The sequence below is a fragment of the Bufo bufo genome, chromosome 5, assembly GCF_905171765.1.
Source record: "Bufo bufo chromosome 5, aBufBuf1.1, whole genome shotgun sequence".
Classification (NCBI taxonomy): Eukaryota; Metazoa; Chordata; class Amphibia; order Anura; family Bufonidae; genus Bufo; species Bufo bufo.
Window position 1 is genome coordinate 372,399,204 of NC_053393.1, and position 11,721 is coordinate 372,410,924.

Here is an 11,721-nt window from a genome sequence, read left to right on the forward strand (position 1 = left end):
CCTTAAATAGCACTTTAGTGATATGTTAGTTATCATACTAATCATTGTTGTAATGTTTCAGCCCAATATCACTGTTTCAAACACCAGCAATATTTCACAAATATATCCATGTCATGTCATATAGCAAAAGAAAAAGTTATTGTACATTGATATCAGTAGTCAAAATCTGTCATTAGAAAGTGATAATACAAGATTTCATTTCCTTTCATAAAAATAAATGTTTTTTTTAGAAAATCTGTGCAAAAATTACATTCATCATATATCAGTTATATACAATATGTATACTTCCTGACCAATGGCGTAGTACTACGGCTCGCTGATCGGGTGGGTGCAGGAGCTGGACCCCTGCTGTATGCGCCGGCATCGGTGAAAACACCAATGCTGGCGCATTGACCTTCCTTATGCCGCGGTCAGCGCTGACCGCGGCATGCGGGGGGTGTGTGGAGGGAGCTGCCTTCCATGTAAGGCTGTGAGATCCTGCCCCCTGGATCTCATAGGCAGGAAGGCTGTAAGTGTGCTACAATGTGTAATACACTTACAGCCAATGCATTACAATACAGAAGTATTGTAATGCATTGTACAGGGGATCTGACCCCCAAAAGTTGTGCAAAAAAAAAAAATACAAAAAAAGTTAAAATAAAGTTTTGCATAATAAAAAAATAAAAGTTTCAAGTAAAAAAAGCATTCTTTTCCCATAATTAAGTAATTTAAAATTTTTTAAAAAAAGGATAAAAAAAGTATACATATTAGATATTGCTGTGTCCGTATCGACCGGCTCTAAAATAATGTCATATGATCTACCCTGTCAGGTGAATGTAGTAAAAAAAAGAACAGTGCTAAAACAGCCATTTTTGGTCACCTCACAAAGTGTAATACCAAGCGATCAAAAAGGCATATTTAGCCCAAAATGGTACCAATCAAACCATCATCTCATCCCGCAAAAAATAATCCTACCTAAGACAATCGCCCAAAAAATAAAACAAATATGGCTCTCGGAAAATGGCAACACAAAAACAAAATTTTATTCTGTTCAAAAGTGCATTTACTGTGTGAAACTTAAACAAAAATAAAAATGATAGACATATTAGGTATCGTTATGTCCGTAACAACTTGCTCTATAAAAATATCACATTATATGCCCCCTCAGGTGAATATTTAAAACCTTTTTTTATTAAACTATGCCAAAACAGCCTTTTTTTTCACCTTGCCTCGCAAAAAGTGTAATACCAAGTGATCAAAAAGTCTTATGTCACCTGCGGGGCTAAAGCAACATTTTATTGGAAAAAATGAAACTTTTCATTTTCACAGCCAAGTGTTTCCAAATTCTGTAAAACGCTTAGGGGGTCAAAGTGCTCAGTACCCCCCTTAATATATTATTTAATGGGTGTAGTTTACAAAATGGGGTCACTTTTTGAGGGTTTCCACTGTAGGGTTACATCAGGGTCTCTTCAAATACAAAATGGTGCCCAAAAACTATTTTAGCAAAATCTGCGTCCAAAATCCATATGGCGCTCCTTTCCTTCTGACCACTGCCACGTGCCCATAGAGCAGTTTACCACCACATATGGGGTATTTCTGTAAACTGCAGAATCAGAGTAATGCATATTGAGGTTTAGTTTGCTGTTGACCCTTGCTGTGTTGCTAGAAAAAATGTATTAACATGAAAAATCTGCATAAAAAGAAAATAATTCAAATTTAGCCTCCATTTTCCTTTCATTCTTGTGGAACATCTAAAGGGTTAACAAAGTTTGTAACATCAGTTTTGAATAATTTGAGGGGTGTCGTTTCTAAAATGGGATCATTTTTGGGTGGTTTCCATTATGTAAGCCCCTCAAAATCACTTTATAACTTAATTGGTGCTAAAAAAAATGGTTTTGGAAATTTAGTTGAAAATTTGAAAAATGGCTTCTAAACTTCTGTCTTTTAATGTCCTAAAAAAATAAAATGACATTTACAAAATGATGCCAACATCAAGCAGACATATGGGGAATGATGACTGATAACTATTTTATGAGGCATTACTATCTGTCTTAAAAGTAGAGAAATAAAAATTTTGAAAATGTAGAATTTTTACCAATTTTTGGTAAATTTGGGATTTTTTTTATAAAGAAAGGAAAAATATATTGACTCAAATTTAGCGTGAAGTACAATGTGTCACGAAAAAACAGTCTCAGAATGTTCCAAAGTTATTACCACATTATTACCGCGTAAAGTGTCGGATTTGCAAAAAATGAACTGGGCAGGAAGGTGAAAACTGAAGGTAGAAAGGGTTAATAGTATGGCATTTTTGCAAGTGGCAATCACCATGATGTTTATTTTTTCATTCATGTATTTTTATTTTGGAGAAAGTATTTGTAAAATTTTTTTTTATACTTTTTATAGTTTATATAGGGAAATAGAACAAGCAATCATCAAATTGCTTCTCTTATAGACTCCAATGCATTAGCATTGAAGCCTATTAGAAATAGGACTCGAACGTATTTTTGTTCCATATCCGATCCACATTTTGTGCGGGTCGGATGTGGACCTATTCACTTCAATGGGGCCGCAAAAAATGCACACTGGCTCTCCATAGGAACTAATGTGCAGCAGCCTGGAGTACAGGCTGCCACATACACCCTACGGCTCCCCCTATCTTCCCTGGAAGAAGCCAGTACACATCCGGAAGCGTGTGCTTCTAGATACCGTGGTCATATTTGAGGGGTTAAATGTCTGCGATTGGCATTACCCGATTGCTATGGCACACACTCTGTTCCGGAGCAGGCGCCATCTTTAAAGACCTAACATGTGACGTAACAGTATGTCACGTCGGGAAACAGTTAAAAGGTACCCCCTGCGTACGGCGCAAGCTAAGAGCATGAGCCCGGGCATACTTCCTCTTAACGTTTATGAAGTACAGGTACATTATATAGCATTAAGGGGTTAAAAAGGCCATGGTTTTTAAGTAAAATTTATTGTAATGTACCATACACTATACATGCTCATTTAGCCTCTGATAACAGGAATGGCAGCCACCAAAACAGTTACTAGTTTACACCCAGCATATCTATGGATCCTCTCTGTATAGCAGTGATTCTGACCCTCTCTGTATAGCAGTGATTCTGACCCTCTCTGTATAGCAGTGATTCTGACCCTCTCTGTATAGCAGTGATTCTGACCCTCCCTGTATAGCAGTGAGTCTGACCCTCTCTGTATAGCAGTGATTCTGCCCCTCTCTGTATAGCAGTGATTCTGACCCTCTCTGTATAGAAGTGATTCTGACCCTCTCTGAATAGCAGTGATTCTGACCCTCTCTGTATAGAAGTGATTCTGACCCTCTCTGTATAGCAGTGATTCTGACCCTCTCTGTATAGCAGTGATTCTGACCCTCTCTGTATAGCAGTGATTCTGATCCTCTCTGTATAGAAGTGATTCTGACCCTCTCTGTATAGCAGTGATTCTGACCCTCTCTGTATAGCAGTGATTCTGACCCTCTCTGTATAGCAGTGATTCTGACCCTCTCTGTATAGCAGTGATTCTGACCCTCTCTGTATAGCAGTGATTCTGACCCTCTCTGTATAGCAGTGATTCTGATCCTCTCTGTATAGAAGTGATTCTGACCCTCTCTGTAAAGCAGTGATTCTGATCCTCTCTGTATAGCAGTGATTCTGACCCTCTCTGTATAGCAGTGATTCTGACCCTCTCTGTATAGCAGTGATTCTGACCCTCTCTGTATAGCAGTGATTCTGACCCTCTCTGTATAGCAGTGATTCTGACCTCTGTATAGCAGTGATTCTGATCCTCTCTGTATAGCAGTGAGTCTGACCCTCTCTGTATAGCAGTGATTCTGACCTCTGTATAGCAGTGAGTCTGACCCTCTCTGTATAGCAGTGATTCTGACCCTCTCTGTATAGCAGTGATTCTGACCCTCTCTGTATAGCAGTGATTCTGACCTCTGTATAGCAGTGATTCTGACCCTCTCTGTATAGCAGTGAGTCTGACGCTCTCTGTATAGCAGTGATTCTGACCTTCTCTGTATAGCAGTGATTCTGACCCTCTCTGTATAGCAGTGATTCTGACCCTCTCTGTATAGCAGTGATTCTGACCCTCTCTGTATAGCAGTGATTCTGACCCTCTCTGTATAGCAGTGATTCTGGCCTTCTCTGTAAAGCAGTGATTCTGACCTTCTCTGTATAGCAGTGATTCTGACCCTCTCTGTATAGCAGTGATTCTGACCCTCTCTGTATAGCAGTGAGTCTGACCCTCTCTGTATAGCAGTGAGTCTGACCCTCTCTGTATAGCAGTGAGTCTGACCCTCTCTGTATAGCAGTGATTCTGACCCTCTCTGTATAGCAGTGATTCTGACCCTCTCTGTATAGCAGTGATTCTGACCCTCTCTGTATAGCAGTGATTCTGACCCTCTCTGTATAGCAGTGATTCTGATCCTCTCTGTATAGAAGTGATTCTGACCCTCTCTGTAAAGCAGTGATTCTGATCCTCTCTGTATAGCAGTGATTCTGACCCTCTCTGTATAGCAGTGATTCTGACCCTCTCTGTATAGCAGTGATTCTGACCCTCTCTGTATAGCAGTGATTCTGACCCTCTCTGTATAGCAGTGATTCTGACCTCTGTATAGCAGTGATTCTGATCCTCTCTGTATAGCAGTGAGTCTGACCCTCTCTGTATAGCAGTGATTCTGACCTCTGTATAGCAGTGAGTCTGACCCTCTCTGTATAGCAGTGATTCTGACCCTCTCTGTATAGCAGTGATTCTGACCCTCTCTGTATAGCAGTGATTCTGACCTCTGTATAGCAGTGATTCTGACCCTCTCTGTATAGCAGTGAGTCTGACCCTCTCTGTATAGCAGTGATTCTGACCTTCTCTGTATAGCAGTGATTCTGACCCTCTCTGTATAGCAGTGATTCTGACCCTCTCTGTATAGCAGTGATTCTGACCCTCTCTGTATAGCAGTGATTCTGACCCTCTCTGTATAGCAGTGATTCTGGCCTTCTCTGTAAAGCAGTGATTCTGACCTTCTCTGTATAGCAGTGATTCTGACCCTCTCTGTATAGCAGTGATTCTGACCCTCTCTGTATAGCAGTGAGTCTGACCCTCTCTGTATAGCAGTGAGTCTGACCCTCTCTGTATAGCAGTGATTCTGACCCTCTCTGTATAGCAGTGATTCTGACCCTCTCTCTCATCATTACAACTGCCTGAACCACAGGCTAGAAGAGGCCTGTGTCCTGCACTGCATCGCAGACTGTGGCATGGAGGTGCGTATTTACATTCATATCTTCCTTTGGCACCTTGGGCAGTGTGTAGCTGGGCCGCTATGGGGGGGGGGTCATTATTGTAACTGAGGGGCACTATGGGACATTAATACTATAGGCAGTTTTTTTTTATGGGACATATTATGTGGGCCTTATTACTACTCGGGAGCACTATGGTGGGCATCATTACAACTGGGGAGCACCTTAGGGGGCATTAGTAGTACTAGGGGAACTATTTACTCCTGAGCCACATTGTGTGGCTTTAATACTACTGGAGGCATTATAGTTGGCTTAATAACTGCCAAAGGGTACTATGCTGGGTTTTATTACTACTGGGTGCACTTTACTGAGCTTTGTTTCTATAGGACCTTAACATGTATAGCTTGGAAGAAAGACGAGACAGAGGGGATGTGATAGAAACTTTTAAATACATAAAGGGAATCAACAAGGTAAAAGAGGAGAGAATATTTAAAAGAAGAAAAACTGCTACAAGAGGACATAGTTTTAAATTAGAGGGGCAAAGGTTTAAAAGTAATATCAGGAAGTATTACTTTACTGAGAGAGTAGTGGATGCATGGAATAGCCTTCCTGCAGAAGTGGTAGCTGCAAATACAGTGAAGGAGTTTAAGCATGCATGGGATAGGCATAAGGCCATCCTTCATATGAGATAGGGCCAGGGGCTATCCATAGTATTCAGTATATTGGGCAGACTAGATGGACCGAACGGTTCTTATCTGCCGACACATTCTATGTTTCTATGTTGATTACTAATGGGGCATCAGTACTACTGGGGGCACTAAAGTCAGGCATTTTCACTAATGGGGCCATTATGGTGGGTTCTACTACTACTGGGGCGTGATAGGGGAATTATTACTACTGCAAGGCATTATGGTGGGCTTTATTGCTACTGTGGGACTATGGGAAACTGCAGTATAGTATCGGGGAGCAGTGTGGGCACAGTATTGAGGGGGCCCATGGGGTGTTGAGAAGGTAGGGAGGAAAATGGAAAAGTAGGAATCTAAGATGTCTGTGTGACAATCTCTGCAGGGATGAGACTTGGCTGAATGACATTATCATGATGGTCTGGTCTGAATGGAGAACATGAGGAAAGAGAACATCTATATCAGAGGAGACATCGCTGGATGTGAGAAGTATATAGTGCTGTATTCTCCTGTGTATTTAGTAGCACAGAAGGTAATTTAAATAGTAATAATCATTCGTCATGGGTCCTAATGTGGTGGCTGTCATTTTGACAGGAAGATTAGTGTAACATGCTGTGCTTTTCTTCCTGTCAAATCTGAAGGAACTGCTAACAGAGGCTTAGAGCAGAACCTTTGACAGTTATTTTGTTGAAGGGGTTGTCCGGGATTGAGGACTTTGTTACATTAGTACAAGACAGACATACATATAACATACATCCATGTCCTACCTTTTCCACATGTTTCTCAAGCCCCGTTTTCTTATAGAAAATTCATCGCCAGGAGCCCTGAAGCCTCTTCTTCCGGGAGCTCGAGGAGCCCGGTGACGTCAACAGCACTGATGGGCGGGCTTTAGCACTGCTCTAGCCAGTGAAACGGCGGAAGCCTCCGCCGGGCAGTGTGTTATTGTAAACAAAAGAGCCTTTGCCCTGCGCAATTTAGCGCAGTGCAAAGGAGAGCATCACAGCATGAACTGCTCCGATGCTCAAGTCAGGGGGGCTGCCTGGGTGAAAATAGAGGTTTGTCTGGGTTCAGCTCTGAACTCGGACAACCCCTTTAACATTTATCACTGTTTGCTTCTTTGAGGGTACACAATCTTACCTTCTTGTCACTTGACGTGAAAAGGTTGAGAACCACTGCTGTATATGAATACGTTGTTAGCAATAGATAAGTAGAGAGAGACGCGGCACTCACCGATGGTTGTTGCTGGTTGCTTTATTGCAAATCGAGCGGCATACTGCGCAGGCAGGGGAGCGGGATGGCCTGAAGAAGCGCGACTTCCGCGCAAAACGGCGTCGCCGACGCACATTGTGGCCATCCCGCTCCCCTGCCTGCGCAGTATGCCGCTCGATTTGCAATAAAGCAACAAGCAACAACCATCGGTGAGTGCCGCGTCCTTCTCTACTTATCTATTGTGAACACCACTCATCACGCTGAGCACCACCACTTGCATGGTCTTCACAGACGGCTGCTATCCCTGGATTTGTTACGGACGCATCATACAAAAAGGTGTACTTACGTAGTGCCGCTGATTTTTCCTTTTCCTTTCCTCCCGTGCCATATGAATACATTGTTAGACACAGATTTTAGAGGAATAATAAGCTAAGTTCTTAGACCCAGATTATCAGCATTCATCTCTCAAGATCTTTACAGAATGAAGATCAGACTTGGAACTAAGAGTAGACCTGGAAAAAACACTAAAAGTCGCCCCATGTTGTAGGTGGGTCCAAAACAAGTTGTTGGGTCCAGCAATACCACAGTGCATCACAATATACTTCCCCAGCAGAACCAAATGCCTCCCCAGAAGCTGCTCCATTGTGGTGGCCAGTGCCAACTGCCAATTATTGTCCTCCTCCTCCAGTTGTCTCTAATTAGAATATGGAGGAGGGTGAAATGTGGGCCAAAGCACTGAGCCAGTCCTACCCTCAGCATGATGCCTGGTCTTTTAGTGTTAACAAATAGTGTTGAGCGAAACAAGCTTCGGATCCAAGATTTGAAGTCAATTTGCTCAAAACTTTGTTTTAATGCTGTCTCTGTACACACTAAAATGTATGGCCTCCGGTGAGGTGAAATTCGTTATCACCGAAGTCTCGCGAGACTTCAGTGAATAACTTCAGCATTCGATTTTTAAACTTGAAAAACATTTTAAAACAGGAATCCGAAGTCGGATCCGGTACCTCAGTACCAAAGCCGACTTCAGATCCAAGTTTTGAAATGTTTTTTAAGTTCTGAAATCGAAGTCCGAAGTTATTCTTAGTTAGTCTTGCGGAACTTTGGTGATAACGAATTTCCCTCGCCTGAGCCCATACATTTTAATGCTGTATGGAAACTAATCTCAGTACAGCAAGAAGTTTTGAGCGAATCGACCTCGGATTTATGATCCAAAGCTCGATTGGCTCAACACTACTAACAATCATCCGGGAGAATGCAGCAATACATACCTCTTACACAGGGGCGTAGCTATAGGGGGTGCAGAGGTAGCAGTCGCTACCGGGCCCAGGAGCCTGAGGGGCCCAAAGACCCTTGTGCCACATAAGACACTGGCATTATAGAAAGTGCATGCTGGTCAAGAATTTGGCATGAGGGGGTGCCCTTTCAATGTTTGCCTCAGGCAGCAGGAAGGCTACGTGCTCCCCTGCCCCTTTCCAACAAGCACTGAGGGACGGGGGCCCAAGCTGAACTCTTGCACTAGGGCCCATGAGCTTTTAGCTACGCCCCTGCTCTTACATCTAGTCATGTTTACTCTGATGTAGAAGTTCTCTTTCCTCATCTTTTCCTTTTCGGCCTACACCGCTATGACAAATTTTTTCAGCTACATCTCTGCACAGTTTGCCAAATAGACATCTTAGGTTTCTTACTTTTTCATCATCCTCCCTAACGTCTTTACACAAATTTCCAATTCTGCTGCCACACCAGCATTAATAATGCTCCCTTACAATGCCTTCAGCAGTAATGCACTTTTTAGTGCCTCTGGTAATAATAATCCCTAAAATGGCAACAGTAATAATAATGCCCAGCAATCACAATGTTCCCTATAGTGCCCTAAGTAATGCCCTTATAATGCCTCCAGTAAAAAATGCAACAATAATGCTCCCTATCAGGCCACAGTATTAGGACTCCTGCACACGAACGTGTGCGCCCCGTGGCAGTGCTGCGGCAAAATGTGGGCTGCAATGCACGAACACCGACCTTGGGGCAGCCGCAGCAGATCGTGGACCAATTCACTTTAATGCACATGTTCTATCTTTTTGCGGAACGGAAGTACGGGATGAAACCCCTCGGAAGCACTCCGTAGTGTTTCCGTAGGGTTCCATTCCGTGCTTCCGTTCCGCACCATTCCGCATCTCTGGACCCATTCAAGTGAATGGGTCCGGATCTGTGATGCGGAATGCCCACAGAACGGCGCCTGTGTATTGCGGATCTGAAAATGCGATCCGCAATACGGCAACAGGACACCTACGGTTGTGTGCAGGAGGCCTTAGAAATGCCCTCTGTAATGTTCCCTATCCTTTGTAAATCTAATACTCACCTGAGTTCTGTTCCATGCCGCCATCTTTTCTGCAGACCACATGCCTCTTTCAGCCTGAAATTCCTGCATCATGGCATAAGTAGTCCTGGTGATGTCATCGCTTTGGGGCGGCCTGCGCTAGGCAATGTCAAACCAGAGGTTAACAGCAAGGGAGGAGAAGGAGCAGGAAGGGTAAGTAAGCTTTCCTTTAGGGCTGTTTCAGACAAGCGCATCCAGTGCGGAAATCACTCTCCATGTGTGAGCATAATTCTCCGTTATGGACACTGCTCTATTTACAGGAGTGGATGGCATTATACTGATTTATAATGCTGTGTGTCTCTGCATGACCTATATCTCTTTAATTATACTGACACTGTTATGTCAGTATAAAGCTGAATGCACACGGCTGTGTTTCATGGCCATGAGCAGTCCGCGGTAACACGCCTGGATTCCTGCTGACATTGGTTGCTATGATGCCGTGCGCTTCATGCTGCCGCTGCACTACAGTAATACACTCGTATGATCTATACGATCTATCACACCGTGACACCGTGCGCTCCTGCTCTCAGCAGGAATCCAGGCCGTGTTACCGCGGACCGCTCACGGCCGTGAAACACGGCCGTGTGCATTCGGCTCAAGGCCTCATGCACATGAACGTTGTTTGTCCAAAAAATGAGGCTCGGGTGGGGACCCATTTACTTCAATGGGGTCGCAAAAGATGTGGACAGCACTCCATGTGCTAAACGCATCCGTAACTCCGTTCTGTGGCCACATGTCCTATTCTTGTCCATATCATGGACATTCTTTCACAACCCATTTAACAATCATCACCAAGAAAACAATTTGGTTCCAATTAGTGAATACATACCGTACTTCCCAACTTGGAAGGTCAAGAGGGACAATTTGAACTTTACACAATAGCACAAAAATTATAGCACAAAAACTATCCGAATATAGAAACTTCTAAAAATCCAAATTGCATCTAATAATGAAATAATATACATGGCGGGCTATAATATACAGAGAGGAACCAGAAAAGCATTTTCTAGATCAATATTGTAAATGTAATAATGCAAATCTATACCTCAGATCAAAAAGTGGGACATTAATTAGGGACAGAGGGACTTGGGTCCAAAAGAGGGACACTTGAGCAAGGTAAGTAGTTTCTGTTTCGTTTTTTTATTTTTAACACAGACGGGGCACAGAGGGCTTTACTACTGTGAAGGGGCACAATAGGCATTTCTACTATGGAGGGGGCACAGAGGGCTTTACTACTGTGAAGGGGCACAATAGGCATTTCTACTATGGAAGGGGCACAGAGGGCTTTACTACTGTGAAGGGGCACAGAGGGCTTTACTACTGTGAAGGGGCACAATAGGCATTTCTACTATGGAGGGGGCACAGAGGGCTTTACTACTGTGAAGGGGCACAGAGGGCTTTACTACTGTGAAGGGGCACAGAGGGCTTTACTACTGTGAAGGGGCACAATAGGCATTTCTACTATGGAGGGGGCACAGAGGGCTTTACTACTGTGAAGGGGCACAATAGGCATTTCTACTATGGAAGGGGCACAGAGGGCATTACTACTGTGAAGGGACACAATAGGCATTTCTACTATGGAGGGGGCACAGAGGGCTTTACTACTGTGAAGGGGCACAATAGGCATTTCTACTATGGAAGGGGCACAGAGGGCATTACTACTATGAAGGGACACAATAGGCATTTCTATTATGGAGGGGGCACAGAGGGCTTTACTACTGTGAAGGGGCACAATAGGCATTTCTACTATGGAAAGGGCACAGAGGGCTTTACTACTGTGAAGGGGCACAATAGGCATTTCTACTATGGAAGGGGCACAGAGGGCTTTACTACTGTGAAGGGGCACAATAGGCATTTCTACTATGGAAGGGGCACAGAGGGCTTTACTACTGTGAAGGGGCACAGAGGGCTTTACTACTGTGAAGGGGCACAATAGGCATTTCTACTATTGAGGGGGCACAGAGGGCTTTACTACTGTGAAGGGGCACAATAGGCATTTCTACTATGGAGGGGGCACAGAGGGCTTTACTACTGTGAAGGGGCACAATAGGCATTTCTACTATGGAAGGGGCACAGAGGGCTTTACTACTGTGAAGGGGCACAGAGGGCTTTACTACTGTGAAGGGGCACAATAGGCATTTCTACTATGGAGGGGGCACAGAGGGCTTTACTACTGTGAAGGGGCACAGAGGGCTTTACTACTGTGAAGGGGCACAGAGGGCTTTAC